The sequence below is a fragment of the Ovis aries genome, chromosome 21 (assembly GCF_016772045.2).
Source record: "Ovis aries strain OAR_USU_Benz2616 breed Rambouillet chromosome 21, ARS-UI_Ramb_v3.0, whole genome shotgun sequence".
Taxonomy (NCBI): domain Eukaryota; kingdom Metazoa; phylum Chordata; class Mammalia; order Artiodactyla; family Bovidae; genus Ovis; species Ovis aries.
This window is the reverse complement of record NC_056074.1, coordinates 33,802,801-33,821,686: the sequence shown is the minus strand read 5'-3', so window position 1 is coordinate 33,821,686 and position 18,886 is coordinate 33,802,801. Positions and strand designations below refer to the sequence as shown.

Genomic DNA, 18,886 nt, shown 5'->3' with positions numbered 1-18,886 from the left:
CCTACCTGGGGCACAGTCTGCATCTAGTCGTTTTCTGCTGGCCTAACCAGAAAAGGGTTACCTGCGAGTGAAATGATGAGTACGTTGGAAGGAAACTGCATGCTTGTTAGAGGTTTGAAGCTTAACCAGAATTTAGAATAAAGCCTAATAATGGTTTGCCTTATTGGAACTTAATTATAGAAATGAAGGCCAAAGCTTACATTTTTTTCGGCATCTAAGTGAATTATAGATTTTGGTCAAGAAGACATTCTAACTTCCAATTATTTTCTTACTGTTTTATTCGGATAGAGGCTAATACCAAAAGTAGACTTCACAATTTGAGAGCTACTAATAGTTTGGATAGGTAGATTTTTTTTGTCTAGAGGGTTTCAGTTGGAATTACTGCATTAAAAAAAATACTGTGTAAATCTTCAATTATACAGTCAGTTGTTCCCATTACTTCCCTTTGACTGCCAATGGATATTTAATTGTACCTGATGTAGTTTCCTAATCATAGAATGTGGCAATAATGAAGGGAATGTTTTGTTGTCTTGTATTTTACAGTGTTTGCATTAATTATGAGAACCTTCTCCATATCTGATCTGATTTGCAGAACAACCTAATGACTTAGATATTATTACTTGAGTTTTACAGGTGAGACAAACTTAAGTAATGTTAAGTAACTTGCTTTAGGCCACACAACTAGTGATAAAGGTGAGATTTATACCCAGATATGTTTTCAGTGTAGGTGTGTTTTCTACTGTACCTTCAGTACAGGTACATCTTTTTTTTTTTTAACACTTATTTATGAAAAATAATCAGTCTCTTTGAAATTGAGGAAAAATTTCAAGGAATGTTCCAGTACCTAGGTTCTGTGATTGACATTTCTGCCATGTTGTCCCCCCCTTTCTGTGTGTAATCCCTTGAAAGTAAATTGCAAACACCATGACACTCCAATATTTCCTCCTGCGGTTATACTGACCCCAATATCATTATCAAGACTTTTCTAAATTAGCAATCCATATGCAAATATCTGGGCTCTCTTTGGGAAATCAACCCCCACCCCACCCCCCAGCTGTATTCAGTTAAGATTCACCCTTTATATTTGTTAATTATGCCTTGGATCCTTTTTTTTTTTTCTTCAGACGAGTACCCATCTTCTTTCATTCTGCCAGTGAACCAAACCACTTGCTTTATAAGAATGCTCCCACTTTTGGGACTTGTCCGTTTCCTAATGGTGTCATTTAATGTAATCCTCTGTCCTCCTAATTTTCCTGTTACTGGAAGTTAGGTCTAAAGAAAAGCTAGATTAGTTTAAGGAAAACTTTTATTTGGCAAGAATATTTCATAGATGATGCTATATACCTATGTACTTTTATGTTACATCATGCTACACTATTAAAGATACTAAATGTGACCACTTGCTCAAAGTGGTGACTACCAGATTTACTATAACAGTTTGGTTTGCCTGTTTGTGATTTGTATATGATCTTGGGGTAATATCTTGACCCCAGGCAAACAGCCTGTTTCTGGGTACCTTTTGTTCTGTGATAGCACCCATTGATGACTGTTGCTTCAATCAGTTATTTTATTGGAGATTTTCTGTCAAGATTTCTTTCATTAACTAGGAGTGAGCTGAACTTTCTCCTAAAAATGTTAATGTCCTCCTTTATTTACCAGTATTCAGGGTAAAGAGTTGGGGAGTTAGTTACCCCCACTGCGTGCATTGCATAATGGTGGTAAATTAGATTTTTTTTTTTCTTCTTTCTTGGGGGAATACTATGGACTGATGAGTTTTGATTTTTTTAAAAAATATAACCATTACAGTCGTTTTTCTTTTCGATGATCAAACTGTCCCAAATTTGGACAGTAAAACCCTTTCAAGTTGGTTCCTGTGTCTTTTTAATGCTCCTGCTCACCATTAGTCTTGGAACACTCTCTGGTGCAGAATATTCCAGGCTTACCTTGTTACTTTCCTTGTTCCAGATCTGGAATGGGCTTTTCATCCAAGAAGTCTTGACTCTTTTTAGTGAGAAATGGTGTATAGAAACCAGGATCTGACTGGCATATTCATTCTGCTGGAGTGTCACTGCATCAAGGCCCTTTGAGAAGAGAGAACAAAAAATGGTGTTTTACTTGTTTGTTTAAGCAAATTCATAGGGATATATCCAATTCAGATTTAACATAGCAGGTTTTTCTTTTCTTTGTCTCTCATCTTAAACGAAAATCTTAGTTCCTAATAAAATGAACATTCTTGCCATATCCTACTATATGTACTTAAAATCATTTCAATATTTTACCAATATCACTATTAGCAGTAAACTTCTGAGTAAAGTTTTAAGATTTCTTTGCATTTATTCTTGTCGTTAGAATATATTGCATGAAGGCTGTGTAATCAGAGTACTTTCTGTGTTCAGAAGTCACTTGAAGTACTTTCTCTGATTATCCTGCCAATTTGATATGGTTCATTGATTCCATTTTTTATCTTATGGTTTTCTTTTTTATTTAATTTTCCAAAAGAAACAACTTTTTATTGCAGTATAGTTGATTTGAAACTTGTTAGTTTCAGGTACACAGCAAAGTGATTCACATATATATATTCTTTTTCAAATTCTTTTCCTTTATAGGTTATTATAAGATATTGAATATAGTTTCCTGTGCCATACAGTAGGTCCTTGTTCATTTTATATCTAGTATTGTGTATCTGTTAATACTAAACCCCTAATTTCCTCCCCGCTTTGGTAGCTATAAATTTTGTTTGTTTTTGTGAGTCTGTTTCTGTTTTGTAAATAAGTTCATTTATATCACTTTTTTTAGATTCCACATGTAAGTGATATATGATATTTTGTTTTTCTCCGTCTTACTTCCCTAGGTTCGTGGCATTATTTCATTCATTTTCATGGCTGAGTAATATTCCATTGTGTGCGCACATGTGCACATACCACACCTTCTTTATCCATTTACCTGTCCATGGTCATTTAGGTTGCTTCCTTGTGTTGGCTGTTGTAAATAGTGTTACATTGAATACAGACACATGCCCAGGAGTGGGATTGCAGGATCATTTGGTAACTCTGTTTTTACTTTTTTAAGGAACCGCCATACTGTTCTCCATAGTGGCTGCACTAGTTTACCTTCCCAGCAACAGTATTAAAGGATTCCCGTTTTAAATTTTATTTTTGAGTATATAAATTATATGTGCCTAGTCGCTCAGTCATGTCTGACTCTTTGTGACCCCATGGACTATAGCCCGCCAGGGGGCTTGTCCGTGGGGATTTTCTAGCCAAGAATACTGGAGTGGGTAGCCTATCCCTTTTCCAAGGGATCTTCCCGACCCAGTTATTAAACAGGGGTCTCCTGCATTGCAGGCAGATTCTTTGCCAGCTGAGCTACCAGGGAAGGCCATGTAAACTATATACAAGGTTCAGAAGTCAAATATTTTAAAAGTATTCTTAAAGAAGCCTTACCTGAGTTAGTTTTAAAATGAAGTGTTATTTAACTCTGTCATACCTTTTAATATCTAATAGACTCACATATCTTCACTGTAGGAGGATTAACAGTGGACAGAGTGTGTTACTTAACGTGAAGTGATATTGGAGTACATTTATGTTTTGCAATTAGATTCCAATTTCTCTGGCAAAGAGAAAGGACTAGACTAATCTTTAGAGGTGAGCAGAGAAGCAGATTTCAGGCTTATTTTTGCAAGCTTTACTTTGAAAAATCTCTTTATTGATGAGTCAATTCTTCTTTTTTCTTTTGGCCACGTGGCTTGTGGGATCTTAGTTCCCCGACCAGGTATTGAACCTGGGTCCTGGCAGCAAAAGCCTGGAATCCTAACCACTAGGCCACCAGGGAATTCTGAAAATCATGTCTTCAAAGAGGCAGGCACTTGATAGTTTTATAAATCCATCTACTTACATGTAACACAACAGAACTGACGTACATATGCTATCCGCAGATATAAAAGGTATTTGGATGTGTGATCAGTGAAGATAGCACTTTTTTTTGATTGGGCAAAATGTAATAGAATCTATAATTATGCCTTCAAATGAGGATTTAAGAAGGAGCAGTCAATGATGGTCTGAAGTGAGAATACAATTACACAGTTTATCAGCTGCCTGTCACCCAGGAAAAGATGAGCCACAGTGTGTTCCCTCTGTACACCACCACTGCTTTTGTTAACAGAGCAAACATTTTTTTCCTCAGGGAATGGAGTGGGAAAATGAGCAATGCATATGCACTGGGCCCATTTGCCTTCATCCTGTCTTTAATCTTGGTAAAGTATACTGCTGAAGATTATTAGGAAACATAAAGTGATGAAAAAGTGCCACAAACAGTAGCATAGGTATATATTCTCACATAACAGCTGTAAACTGTTTTGGTAGACTCAGTGGGCTAATAGTTATGAGAATTGCCAGCATTTGTTGAGCCTTTCGAAAAGGTATCACTATGCTAAATATTTCATACATCATCTCATTCAGATCCCACTTTAACCCTTTGTTATTGCCACTTATATCTTTGCAAACAAGTAAAGTGATATCCACGTGTCAAACTAAAGTCCATTTTCAGTGTTGCACTTAACACATTACTGCATCTCACAATTAAATATGTGTCATAAAATTGGATATATTTTCATTCAGCATGAATCACAAGAAATACATGACTGACATTAGTCCTACAGCAGCACTGAAGATTGCATCTGAAATTTTCCATAATAAAATGTTGGAGGTTTTAAACTTTGAGGAAGTCTATTTTCTAGCCTTGTAAAGGATAGAATTCTCTTGTTACTGATAATGGTGAAGCATCAGAAATTATTGTAAAGAGATTTCATATTGAATATGTGTGTGCATGTGTATAGAAATACATATATTCCCCCCCGCCCCACCGTGGTTTCCTGGCATTTTGTAGACTACAAGTGAGCATATCTTTATATGTGCTATAATGGGATGTCTTAATGCAACCACCACATTCATGATTGAAACAGTTCTTCCTGTATCTTGACTGATTTCTTGAAATTTATCTCCTATTAAACTGAAAGCCACTTTCGTTTTTTCCTTTGTTCTTTATATCAGAAATACTTCACTCCATAATGAGCTGGAAATCTCTGGATTTTTAGTCACGGCATCTAAAAATAGTGATTGTATATGTGCCTTTAAAAAGATAAAGATGCATTAAATTTATATTGCACTCCTGCTTGATGGGCACTTTCTTCACTAACATTATTATTAGTGCCAAAGGTGACTTCAGCCAGCACATTTTTACATAACTGATTATGGAGTAAATCACTGACTTACATCATTGTGATCCTTCACATTGATAATTCTGTCTTGCTGCTGCTTCTGCTAATTCACTTCAGTCGTGTCCGACTCTGTGTGACCCCATATATGGCAGCCCCCCAGGCTCCCCTGTCCCTGGGATTCTCCAGGCAAGACTACTGGAGTGGGCTGCCATTTCTTTCTCCCATGGTGCGTGCTAAGTTGCTTCAGTTGTGTCCGACTCTTTGACCCTATGGACAGCAGCTCACCGTGCTCCTCTGTCCACAGCATTCTCTAGGCAAGAACACAGGAGTGGGTTGCCATTTCCTTCTCTGAATTCTGTCTTATAAGAGTGAAAATTGATGAATGAAACTTAAACTAACGTCTCAGTTTTCTAGAACATCATTTCTGTCTCCATATTGAATAGTCTTCCATTTTAGTAATTGTATAGCTTAAAAAAAAAAACCTTTATAAACGTTTGATACCCCAGTTTCAATATTCTATACTGTTAATCCTTCTATAGGTATTAAATGGTGTATGTAGGTTGATTTTGTTTTTTTTTTTTTTTTAATGTTGACATGATTTGTTATTTACTTGGTTTTAACAGTTTTTGATGCATTCAGCTTACAAACAACTTAAGGTTACATATAACTAAGAGTTTGAATCTTTGGAATCAAGATTTTGTGGAACTACTAGCCTCTGGCTTCTGAAACAATGTAATTCTTTTTAAAAATGATTTTCCCTTAATTCACATCTTAACCTAAGTATCTGTTTATCACCTACTGTTAGCAAGCAAGCCTGTTCAGAACTTTGTTGTTTTTTAGTTGGTGAGTCGTGTCCAGAGCCTTTGCAGCTCCATGGGCTATATAGCACACCAGCCTCTTCTTTCCATGGTGATTTTTCGGGCAAGAATACTGAAGTGGGTTGCCATTTCATTCTCCAGGGTATCTTCCTGCATCAGGGATTGACCCTGTGTCTCCTGCACTGGCAGGTGGATTCTTACTACTGAGCTACCAGGTTAGCCCCTGTTCGGAACTGTCCTCTGTTAAATGTGGCATGTTTAGTTTTGGAGGCTGGATAATTTCATTAGGCTAATGAGTGGGAGGATTATTCCAGCTATTTTGGAAAAGGGTCAGAGAGTTCTAAGAACTGGGCCACTGCCCACTTTTTGGGCTTTATAGTCAGCCTTGGAACTATCTTGGGGGCTTCCCAAGTAGCTCAAATGGTAAAGAAACTGACTGCAGTGCCAGAGACCTAGGTTCGATCCCTGGATCAGGAAGATCTCCTGGGGAAGGGCATGGCAACCCACTCCAGTATTATTGCCTGGAAAATCCCATGGACAGAGGAGCCTGTCAGACTACAGTCCGTGGGGTGGCAAATAGTTGGACACAACTGAGCAACTAACAGACACAGACACACTTGGAACTATCTTGGTGCCTGTGGATGTTTCATTTAGCGTGCTCATTGTTATAGTGAGTGAGGCTTAGTGTCTAGAGGAAGTAGACTTGTCTGTCACCTTGGACCTACTTGCTTTATGTCATGTCCTCAGGCTGTGTCGTTCTTTAAAGGCTGTTCCCTGCCACCTTCCCTCCTGTTTCACATTTGGAGTGCTTCCTAGGCGGGAAGTGAGCCACTTGAGGATAAGTCACTGTGGTGTATACAGCTGGCCTCAATTTGGGCTTTCTCTCAAGTCAATTTGTCTTGTATTTGATTGGCGTACCCTGTTGAAGAGAGGAATTGTTGTGAGACTGCCTGATTTAGGAACCGGTTCATTTGCTTTTCCAGAGCTAGGCTTGCCAATTTGTTTGAAGGCCTCCATTTGGGAGTGGAAGTGGAATTTTCAACTACACCTCTTCTGATTTTCTGTGTTACCATAGCTTAGTTGTTATTTATGTTTTTGTGTATGTGACTTTGGGATAAGCTATATATGGTCCCTTTTTTCTGGGCTGCTCTTCGCCTGATTATTTCTTTGTGGGGCAATGTGTTTGTTGTTTGTATGTGTGTTAGTACCAGCATTGGCCAGTTAAGACATCTTTGGTGAATAACAGGTCTTGGATATGACAATACCAACTTCCTTATTGCTTAGGTTTCGCCTGTGGTGCAGCGAAACCACAGGTTAGGATTTTCCCTTTTGAACTATCCTTGGTCATTCATTCAGCTTTATCTCCAATGGGGTATTGGTTAGGATTCTCCCCTTTTGGGTGCTAGGGAACTGTGACACTGAGAGAACAATTTGAATTGCTGTTTGCTTGTTAATTGGTGACACCAGCCATGAATAATTAAGTGTAGATGATCAGAGTTTTTATTTCATCTTACAGTCCCCTGGAGTTATTTGCAAAACTTAAGAGATCTTTAGCTATGCTTTGTAAATGAAAGAAAATGTATCAGTCGATACTCCCTGAGATCTGGAAGGCAAAGGCCCCTAATAGATTGACTGTTTTGTCAAAGTGGGTCTTTTGCAGTTGCTTTTATCTTGAGGGTATGTGTGTGTATGTGAATGAGTGTCTTGGTACCTGAATCCAAATCTCTTCTCATTTTGCTGAAAGAAGACTTGTGAATGTGAGTGGATGGTATGTATTACTGTATTTGTTTAAACTGGGTTGTTTCACTTAGTGTAATATCCTCAAGGTTCATCCATATCATAACATATATCAGAATTTTCTCCCTTTTTAAGGCTAAATAATATTCCATTTTATATATATACCACAGTTTGTTTATCCATTTATCTGTTGATAGATATGGGCTATAGTGAATAATGCTCCTATGAACATTCATGTTACAAGTATATGTTCATGTCTCTGCTTTCAGTTCTTTGGAGTATATACCCAGGAGTAGAATTGCTGTATCATATGGTAATTCTCTGTTTAATTTCTTTGAGTAACAGCCATAGTATTTTACATAATGTCTATACTTACATTCCCACCAACAGTGCACTCGGGTTCTTTATCCACATCCTTGGCAACACTTACCTTCTATTATTTTGTCTTTTACAGTAGTCACGGTAATGAACGTGAGATGGCAAAGTGTGTGGGGATAGGTCACTGATTTGTAGACCATCTTCTCTTTGTATACATTTAAAGCTATAAATTTTACTCTAAGCACTACTTCAGCTGCATTCTACAAGTGTTGATAATGTTGTATTTTCAATATTACTCAGTTAGAAATACTTTTCAGGGGTTTCCCTGTCAGATCCAGTGGTTAAGACTCTGTGCTTCCAAGGCAAGGGCCGTGGGTTTGGTCCTTGGTTGGGAAACTAAGATCCCACATGCTCTGTGGCAAAAACAAAACAAAACAAAGCTTTCTAATTTCCTTTGTTGATTCCTTCATTACTATGGGTTATTTAGAAGTGTGTTATTTAAAATACCTGGAATTTTCTTGATAGCTCATTGATTTCTAAGTTTTTAATTTGTGATTAGAGAACACACTCTGGGTGCATTCATTCTTTTGAAATTTATTAAGATTTGTTTTATGGTCCAATTGGTGAACATACCTTGTTGCACTTGAAACAGGTACCAATGATTTTGTGTCACTGGTAATACTTTTTGTCATAAAGTATACTTTGTCTCATATTAGGGATAGCCAGTTCTTGCCTTCCAGTACTTACAGTTTGCATGGTATATCTTTGGTTTTTTATTTAAAGTAGATTTCTTATAAAGTGCATGTAGTTGGGCTTGCTTTTTCAAATGATAGTGAAAGTTGCTCAGGCATATCCGAGTCTTTGCGACCCCATGGACTATACAGTCCATGGAATTTTCCAGACCAGAATACTGGAGTGGGTAGCCTGTCCCTTCTCCAGAGGATCTTCCCAACCCAGGAATTGAACCGGAGTCTTCTGCATTGCAGGCAGATTCTTTACCAACTGAGCTGTCAGGGAAGCCTAGTCTCTCTTCCTTTTAGTTGAAATGTCTGTTAGTCCATTGAAATTTAATGTAGTTATATTTTACAGTATTTTGAAAAACAGACACATATTTGTCTGTTCCTGCTGCTCTAGCAAAAGAACCACAACCCGGATGGCTTAAAGAGAAAATTTTGTCTCAGCTCTGGAGGTTAGAAGTCTGAAATCTTGGTGTTGGCAGGGTTTAGTTCCTCTTAAGGGAAGGAACTTACAAGGGAAGGAGCTCTTCTTGGCCTCTCTCCTTGCTTTTGCTTGTGGCAGCATAATTTCAGTCTTAACATGGCCTCTGTCTTTGAATTTTACTTTATATAAGTACATCCTAACTACCTCAGTTTAGTTTGATTACTTTTGTAAAAAGCCTGTTTCCAAATAAGGTAACATACTCAGGTACTGGGGATTAGGATTTCAACATATCTTTTAGGGGATACGCTTCATAAGACAGCAGTGCAAAAGTGTTTTAGGTAAAGTCACTATACTTGTGTACATATTTTAAAGCATACAGAGTAGGACTTGGTATGAACACTTAAAAACTCCTTAGGGAAATACAGAGCTCTTTAAATGCTAATTGGCTATAAAAGTGGCTTAAATTTGACTTGCTTATGTAAGGATCCAAGAGACTGAATAAGATATACCCTTTCTTCAGGCTTTCTTTTTAGTAAAAATGATTTGATGTTAATTGCTGGTATTCCTTAAGTACTGTGGTTGAATTCTTGTAAATGGCAACTTGTAAGTTGGGGAGAAGGGACTGAATCTGTGTTTTTTAGTCAGATCTTTCTTCAAATCCTGGTTTTATTACTTATAGGAATGTGGACAAGTTAATTTAACTTTCTGTTTCCTCCTTTTAACTGGATCTTAAAAATTCTTTCCTGAAAATTGTGACCACAGTGAGATAAAGACACTTGGTGGGAGTTACTCAGTGTATATTAATGTATTTTCCCTGGATATAGAAATTAATAATAAGCATAATTCTGGTTACCAGCAATGAGAGGAGATTCTAATAATTTATTGTTACTGGTTTTATTGATTTATTGCTTTAACTCCAGGCAAATCTCATTCTTACTCATGTAGTAAAATAATTAAAATTTTTACTTGATTAAAAAGTGGCTAGTTATAAAAGTTAAAGTGACCTTTTTTTATAACTCAGATACAGTAATTCATTTGGAATTATTTGTAAAAAATCAATAAACACTTAAGGAAGACCTTTGAGGGTTAAACTGTTGTCAGATAAAGATCACATTCATTTTATTAGTGTTCATGCTCTCAAATATGAGTACTCATATGAAAAAGTTTAGTACTCCAGAAAAAAAAGGTGTGATTCCTCTCATGGAAAAATACAGATATTTGTTTTTGATTAGATTGACAACATAGTGACAGTTTTTCTTAGAACAGAATTTAAAGTATGAGGTTCTGTAGCATTTGTCCAAAACACTTGATTCTAAAGGAAATGATAGTGAGAAACATTTTAATAATAACTTTCTAGAGAAGGAAGTTGGTGACTTGTAATTTTCACTACTTCGCTCAGATTTCTGTGTAATTTGAGCATGAACTTTTTTCTTCCATCGTTGCTTAAACCATGTATATTGACAAGTTTTCTATAAAATATTTGTATTTTAATTTTATATAAAATTATAATTTTATACTTTAAAATATTTGTATGGTAAACTCCTTTAAGTATATATTTTAGGTATTTTGTCTGAAGCTTTATTTTGCTGTCATTTATAATTGTACTTTTATTAATAATATGAATGGACATAAAAGAATGTGTTTATTCCAAAAGTAAGCACCATAAATCACGTTTATTCAACTTTTTTTAAAATGCCCCCCACATCTGTGTTAGGAAGTTATAGAATATACACAGGCTCAACGTTTTCCCGCAACTAGCATATGGATCTGTAGGAAAGCAAGATCTAGACACTTAATTGACTACCTGTGATACATAAAATGCTAATTAAAAGAGCAGAGATCTTTTTGTGGCCATAAAGAAATGCCCAGTTGAGAACCACTGCACTATAATACACAATGTTACTGATAAGAGTGTAGCACATGTTAATGGTGTAGACAGAAATGATTAAGAAACTGCTGGTATGTTTACATGAAGACTGCACCAATAGTCATAGCAACTTTATTTGTAATAGCCCCAAACTGGGAAAACAGAGTTTGTTCTCTGTTAGGTGACAACCAGACTGTGGTAATTGCACACAATGGAATAGTATTCAGCAGAAAACAAAAAGTAACAAAAATTCTGGAGCCTAACAACATAGATGAATCTCAAAATAATCCAGTGAAAGAAGCCAGATGATTCTGTATATATTAAAATTCTAAAAAATGCAACTAAAATGAAAAGCAAATTAGCAGTGGAGGTGAGAGGCTGGTGGGAGAGATTGTGAAGAGGCACAAAGAAAATTACAGGAGTCATGGAAGTGTTCCTTATCTTGATATCCTGATGATATCTGTGTGAAAACTGACCTGATTGTATTGCAGGGCCCCTTCCAGGGCCCAAGAGTGGGCTCTTGTCTAACACTTGGAAATGAATTGTCCGAGGAGACACACGTACTGACAAAGCAAGAGATTTACTGGGAAGGGGCACCCAGGCGGAGAGCAGTAGGGTTCGTTCTGACTCAGGATTCTTCCTGGTGGTGTACCCATTGCTCAGCCAAGATGGATGCCACTGAGAATCATCCTTGGAGGTGATTAGACACATGGTGTTTCCTTTTGACCTTTCCTGCACTCTTCTAGTTTGTGGTGACTTATTAGTGCCATGTTTCTTACTGGGGCTAGGACCTCTTGTCATATATAACTCACATAAATGGTTAACTCTGGCGCCTGGCCAGAGTGGGCGGTTTCAGTCAGTGTGCTTCCTCTAACAGTTCAGTTCAGTTCCGTCACTCAGTCGTGTCCGACTCTTTGCAACCCCATGAATCGCAGCATGCCCGTCCTCCCTGTCCATCACCATCTCCCGGAGTTCATTCAAACTCAGGTCCATCGAGTCAGTGATGCCATCCAGCCATCTCATCCTCTATTGTCCCCTTCTCCTCCTGCTCCCAATCCCTCCCAGCATCAGAGTCTTTTCCAATAAGTCAACTCTTCGCATGAGGTGGACAAAGTACTGGAATTTCAGCTTTAGCATCAGTCCTTCCAATGAACACCCAGGGCTGATCTCCTTCAGAATGGACTGGTTGGATGTCCTTGCAGTCCAAGGGACTCTCAAGAGTCTTCTCCAACACCACAGTTCAAAAGCATCAATTCTTCGGCATTCAGCCTTCTTCACAGTCCAACTCTCGCATCCATACATGACCACTGGAAAAACCATAGCCTTGACTAAACGGACCTTTGTTGGCAAAGTAATGTCTCTGCTTTTTAATATGCTATCTAGGTTAGTCATAACTTTTCTTCCAAGGAGTAAGCGTCAATTTCATGGCTGCAGTCACAATCTGCAGTGATTTTGGAACCCAAAAAGATAAAGTCTGACACTATTTCCACTGTTCCCCATCTATTTGCCATGAAGTGATGGGACCAGATGCCATGATCTTCGTTTTCTGAATGTTGAGCTTCTTTAAGCCAACTTTTTTACTCTTCTTTCACTTCATCAAGAGGCTTTTTAGTTCCTCTTCACTTTCTGCCATAAGGGTGGTTTCATCTGCATATCTGAGGTTATTGATATTTCTCCCATCAATCTTGATTCCAGCTTGTGCTTCTTCCAGCCTCAGCGTTTCTCATGATGTACTCTGCATAGAAGTTAAATAAGCAGGGTGACAATATACAGCCTTGACGTACTCCTTTTCCTATTTGGAACCAGTCTGTTGTTCCATGTCCAGTTCTAACTGTTGCTTCCTGACCTGCATACAGGTTTCTCAAGAGGCTGGTCAGGTGGTCTGGTATTCCCATCTCTTGAAGAATTTTCCACAGTTTCTTATGATCCACACAGTCAAAGGCTTTGGCATAGTCAATAAAGCAGAAATAGATGTTTTTCTGGAACTCTCTTGCTTTTTCCATGATCCAGCGGATGTTGGCAATTTGATCTCTGGTTCCTCTGCCTTTTCTAAAACCAGCTTGAACATCTGGAAGTTCACGGTTCACGTATTGCTGAAGCCTGGCTTGGAGAATTTTGAGCATTACTTTACTAGCGTGTGAGATGAGTGCAATTGTTTGGTAGTTTGAGCATTCTTTGGCATTGCCTTTCTTTGGGATTGGAATGAAAACTGACCTTTTCCAGTCCTGTGGCCACTGCTGAGTTTTCCAAATTTGCTGGCATGTTGAGTGCAGCACTTTCACAGCATAATCTTTCAGGATTTGAAATAGCTCAGCTGGAATTCCATCACCTCCACTAGCTTTGTTCGTAATGATGCTTCCTAAGGCCCACTTGACTTCACATTCGAGGATGTCTGGCTCTAGGTAAGTGATCACACCATCGTGATTATCTGGGTCGTGAAGATCTTTTTCGTACAGTTCTTCTGTGTATTCTTGCCACCTCTTCTTAATAGCTTCTGCTTCTGTTAGGTCCATACCATTTCTGTCCTTTATCGAGCCCATCTTTGCATGAAATGTTCCCTTGGTATCTCTAATTTTCTTGAAGAGTTCTCTAGTCTTTCCATTCTGTTGTTTTCCTCTATTTCTTTGCATTGATCGCTGAGGAAGGCTTTCTTATCTCTCCTTGCTCTTCTTTGGAACTCTGCATTCAGATGCTTATATCTTTCCTTTTCTCCTTTGCTTTTTGCTTCTCTCCGGTTCACAGCTATTTGTAAGTCCTCCCCAGACAGCCATTTTGCTTTTTTGCATTACTTTTCCATGGGGATGGTCTCGATCCCTGTCTCCTGTACAATGTCACGAACCTCATTCCATAGTTCATCAGGCACGCTATCTATCAGATCTAGGCCCTTAAATCTATTTCTCAATTCCACTAGATAATCATAAGAGATTTGATTTAGGTCAAACCTGAATAGTCTAGTGGTTTTCCCTACTTTCTTCAGTTGTACACTTTAAATATGTTTGGTTTTACATCACTTATACTGCAGACATTTATAAAATGATTTTTAAAGAGCATGGGTATCATTGATTCCAAATATATACTGGAATTATCCTTGGAGAGATAGGACATACATCTGGTAAACCTAAATAGGTATGGTGTCATATACCAGATCATTGGTCAAGACAGAAAATGGTATAGGAGTTCAGAGGAGGAAAGGCAGCATAAGTTAATAGTAAAATGAGGAGAGGATTAAGTCAGAGTGTCTGATGTTTAGGCCCTACTAGGCCGCTTATTTTCTCTGATCTTTGTTTTCCTTGGTCTTTGAAGAATTTCCTCATCTACTTCGGAAGATTGTCTAATTTTTGTATTTAGCTGCACCAGGTGTTAGTTGCAGCATGTGGATCTTTCATTTGCAACATGCAAGTCCTTAGCTTTGGCATGTAGCATCAGTTCTCTGACCAGGGACCAAACCCAGGCCCCTGCATTGGGAGCTTGGAGCCTTAGCCACTGGACTACCAGGGAAGTCCTTCATTAGATTTTTTTAAGATCCAAATAAAATATGTTTTAAAACACAGTGTAATCTGAAAAGTGGCATGCAAGTGGCAGGTATTGCTGATATCCAGAGTAGAAGAAAGAACATAGTAGAGTAGTATTTGACTTGATGAGAACAATAAGGGAATTCCAAAATGAGACCAGAGATGGAAAGTGGAGATAATGTGTAGTATGTTCAGAAAATGGTTCAAAAATCAGTTTGGAGCAAAGAAGAACTTCTAAAATAACAGCAGAATGGAGAGAATTTGAAGTATTAGTGAGAAATAGTAGCATCAGGTTGTCAATTGCTGTTTACTAGCCTTATGACCTTGGATAAGTCATTAATTCTCTGAGCTTCTATTTCCTCACCAATATAATGAATGGTGAAATAATAGTCCACCTTAGAATACCTCAACAGACATTCCTCCAAAGAAGACTTAGACAAAGCTACTAAACACATGAAAACATGCTTAACATCACTCATTATTAGAGAAATGCAAATCAAAGCTACCGTGGTATCACCTTACACCAGTCAGAATGGCCATCATCGAAAAGTCTACAACAATAAATGCTGGAGAGGGTGGGAATCCTCTTGCACTGTTGGTGGGAATGTAAATTGATATAACCACTGTGAAAAACAGTATGGAGATTCCATAAGAAACTAGGAATATGACCCAACAGTCACATTTCTGAGCATAGACACTGAGGAAATCATAATCGAAAAAGACACACATACCTCGTTGTTCATTGCAGCACCATTTACAATAGCTAGGAAATGGAAGCAACCTAGATGTCCATCAGCAGATGAATGGATAAAAAAGCTGTGGTACATATGTACAATGGAATATTACTCAGCCATAAAAAGGATTGCATTTGAGTCAGTTCTTATGAGTTGGATGAACCTAGAACCTGTTACACAGAGTAAAGTAAGTCAGAAAGAGAAAAATATCACATATTAACATATATATGGAATCTAGGAAGATGGTATTGATGAACCTATTTGCAGGGCAGCAGTGGATATGCCAACATAGAAAACAGACTTACAGACACAGTGGCAGAAAGAGAGGGTAGGGTGATTTGAAAGAATAGCGTTGAAACATATACATTACCTTATGTAAAATAGATAGCTAGTGAGAATTTGCCGTACAATGCAGGGATCCGAAACCTGGTGCTCTATGACAGCCTAAAGGGGTGGGAGGGAAGTGGGAGGTTCAAGAGGGAGAGGACATGTGTATACCTATGACTGATTCATGTTGGCGTATGGCTGAAACCAACACATTGTTGTAAAGCAGTTATCTTTCAATTAAAAATAAACTAATAAAAGTCTGCCTTATCTCAAGTATTTTATATATTGAAATCAGTTGATATCAAACGACAAAAATGCAAGTGCTGAGAATTCAGTGCTGTTAAGAGTGGTTCTGGGTGATAGTTAAAGCATGAGGTAATTGCTGGACTAAAATGATTGGATTTTAAACAGTTTGAACAGTGGTGAAGGATTAACTCAACATCCTGAGACTAAAGACAGAGAGAACAATCAGGATGTTAAGTAGCCCAGGGCAGTGGCCAAAACAGAAAGGATTGATTATCAAATCAATTAACATAGGTCTTAGTGACCAAGTCTGTGTTTGGAGGAAAAGTGAAGAACAGAAGTTGTATTAGTTTCCTGCAGCTCTTATAATAAATTATCACAACCTGGATGGCTTTAAACAGCAAACTCATCCTTTCACAATTCTGGAGTCTAGAAATTCATAATTGGTATCATTGGATTGAAATCAAGATGTTGACAGGTACCGTCTTTCTCCAAAGACTCTGGTCAAGGTGGGAAATCCATTCCTTGGCTCTTGTAGTTTCTGGTGGCTGTATGCATTCTATGACTTGCAGCCTCATCACTCCAATTTATGCCTGTCTTCCCCATCACCTTCTCTGATACCGGTGTCATATCTTCTAACTTCTCTCTTAGAAAGATGCTAAAGATTGTACCTAGGGGCCACTTGGATATCCAGAGATGTCTCCCTATGTTGGGATACTTATCCCGCCTGCAAAGTCCTCCATAAAAACTGTCTGCAAATTCCAGGGATTAAGACATGGATATATCTGAGGGAGTGATTTTTTTTTTTTTTTTTTTTTTAAGACTACTTACTGTAGAAGTCAAAGATGACTCCCAGGTTTTTTGCTTTTTGGAATGATGGTATCTTTATCTTGGGCCAGAGAATTTGAAAATGAAGAGTACATTTGTAGAAGTGATGATTAATTCTTTTGGACCTGTTGGAAGTACCTATGGGAGGTCTTTATGTGGATATTTATTTTGTGGATCAGAAAACTTTTAATGGAATGAGTTAAAACACTATTTCAAAACAAAACAAATTCTAGAGTAAGGCAGCTTCAGAGTTAGTTACTCTGCAATTCAGTGACATCATCAAGAGCCTCAATTCTCAACTTTTTGCTTTGCCATCCTTAAGTTAACTCTCGTTATGGTTCCGAGGTGACCCGCCACAATTCTAAGCCTTAAGTCCAGAGATGAAAACACCTAACTGAATTTTTGTGTGCCCTTTTTTTGTTTTTAAATCACCCTAACCCCTGAAGCTCTGAAGCAAACTCTATTCCTTTTAGCCAGATAAACATTTTAATGTTTTCTTGGTTATCTTTTACCTAAATAGACCTATTATGTCTGTGTTGCAGTTGGAACTTATGATTATCTTATGTGACAAATGGATTTTACTACTCTTTGATGTGCAGATTTGAATACACAAACCATGTCTCTGGCCTGGCTCAGAAAAGCAGCCCGTTCACCTTGTTGAGCCTTTTCTATTATTAGGTTCTTGTCTAAAAATTTCTAACCATCTCTTGATTTATTAAATGTTAAGGCATTTAAAAACATTTATAATTTTTCTGAATTTGCTTCTGAAGGGGAGAGTAGCAAAGGAAAATTTACAGATTTTTAGAGGAGATGGTGAATCAAAAATAAGTACTAGATTTTAAGCTCTGGGTGAATGGTTAATTAAAAGCGTCTATCATTAGCAGTTAGAAATCCTATAGTGGAGTGTCAGTTGAGAAGAATTTGGAGTTCAGTTTCAGGCAGTGAATTTGAAAGATAGCAGACATATCCAGATGGAATTGTCTAGCATTCTCGCTGATCATACAGAGGAGCCTGGTGGGCTACATACAATCCATGGGGTCACAAAGAGTTGGACACGATGCTAAAGCTGATACTCCAGTACTTTGGCCACCTCATGTGAAGAGTTGACTCATTGGAAAAGACTCTGATGCTGGGAGGGATTGGGGGCAGGAGGAGAAGGGGACGACAGATGATGAAATGGCTGGATGGCATCACTGACTCGATGGACGTGAATCAGAGTGAACTCCGGGAGTTCGTGATGGACAAGAAGGCCTGGTGTGCTGTGATTCATGGGGTCACAAAGAGTCAGACACGACTGAGCGACTGGACTGAACTGATGTGACGGAGCACACGTGCACTAGCTCAGCATAAGCGGCCCAGAATTGGAGTTCAGGAAAGTGCTGGGCTTAGAGATTTGAGATGAATTGAGCCAGTGGTGATAGAGCCCTGTCAACAAAGATTCATCACTCAGCTCTGTATGGCATTCTTCTGTGTATGCTATGTGCTAGGCACTGGGCACTTCCCATGTACTTGTTTTATCTTGCTTGACTCCCGCCACATATAACTAGTTTAAGGGCATCCAGTAAGTTCAGTGATACAGACATGATTAAGATCCAAGTTTGTAGAGGAAAATAAATACTATATGATACTGCTTATATGTGGAATCTTAAAAAACTAATGACTATAACGTAGAAGAAGCAGACTCACAGATCCAGAGAACAGATTAGTGATTACCAGTTGGGGTGGGCAATATAAAGGTGTGGTGAGTCAGAGGTGCAAGCTGTGAGCTATAAGACAGACTCAAGTATGTATTATACAACATGGGGTATATAGCCAATATTTTGTAATAACTTTAAATGGAAAGTGACCTTTAAAATTGTGTAAAAAAAAAATAAAGCAGGTTTTTAATTTAAAAAAAAATTCCCTGGAGGTCCAGCGGTTAGGATTCTGAGCTTCTTACTGTAGGAGGCATAGATTCAGTTCCTGGACCCCTGGTCAGGGAACTGAGATCCCACAAGCCATATAACACATCGGAAAAAAAAAAAGAGGACACTGAAGCAGACTCACAGACATAGAGAACAAGCTTATGGTTACCAAAGGAGAGGGATGGAGGGACAAATTAGAAATTTGAGATTGTAACAGATAAA

General features: G+C 38.1%; 1 protein-coding gene across 13 annotated transcripts in view; it reads left to right on the top strand.

The window, feature by feature from the left end:
* The window catches only part of ZBTB44 (zinc finger and BTB domain containing 44), a 60,717-nt gene that overhangs the window by 3,119 nt on the left and 38,712 nt on the right, over positions 1 to 18,886 (top strand). The window contains exon 2 of one of the 13 annotated variants that reach the window (XM_042238008.2): positions 544 to 633. The exons of the other annotated variants lie outside the window; for them this stretch is intronic. The gene's annotated coding sequence lies outside the window, so the exon portion shown is untranslated. The remainder of the gene's footprint in view (positions 1 to 543; positions 634 to 18,886) is intronic. 13 annotated transcript variants of the gene reach the window in all.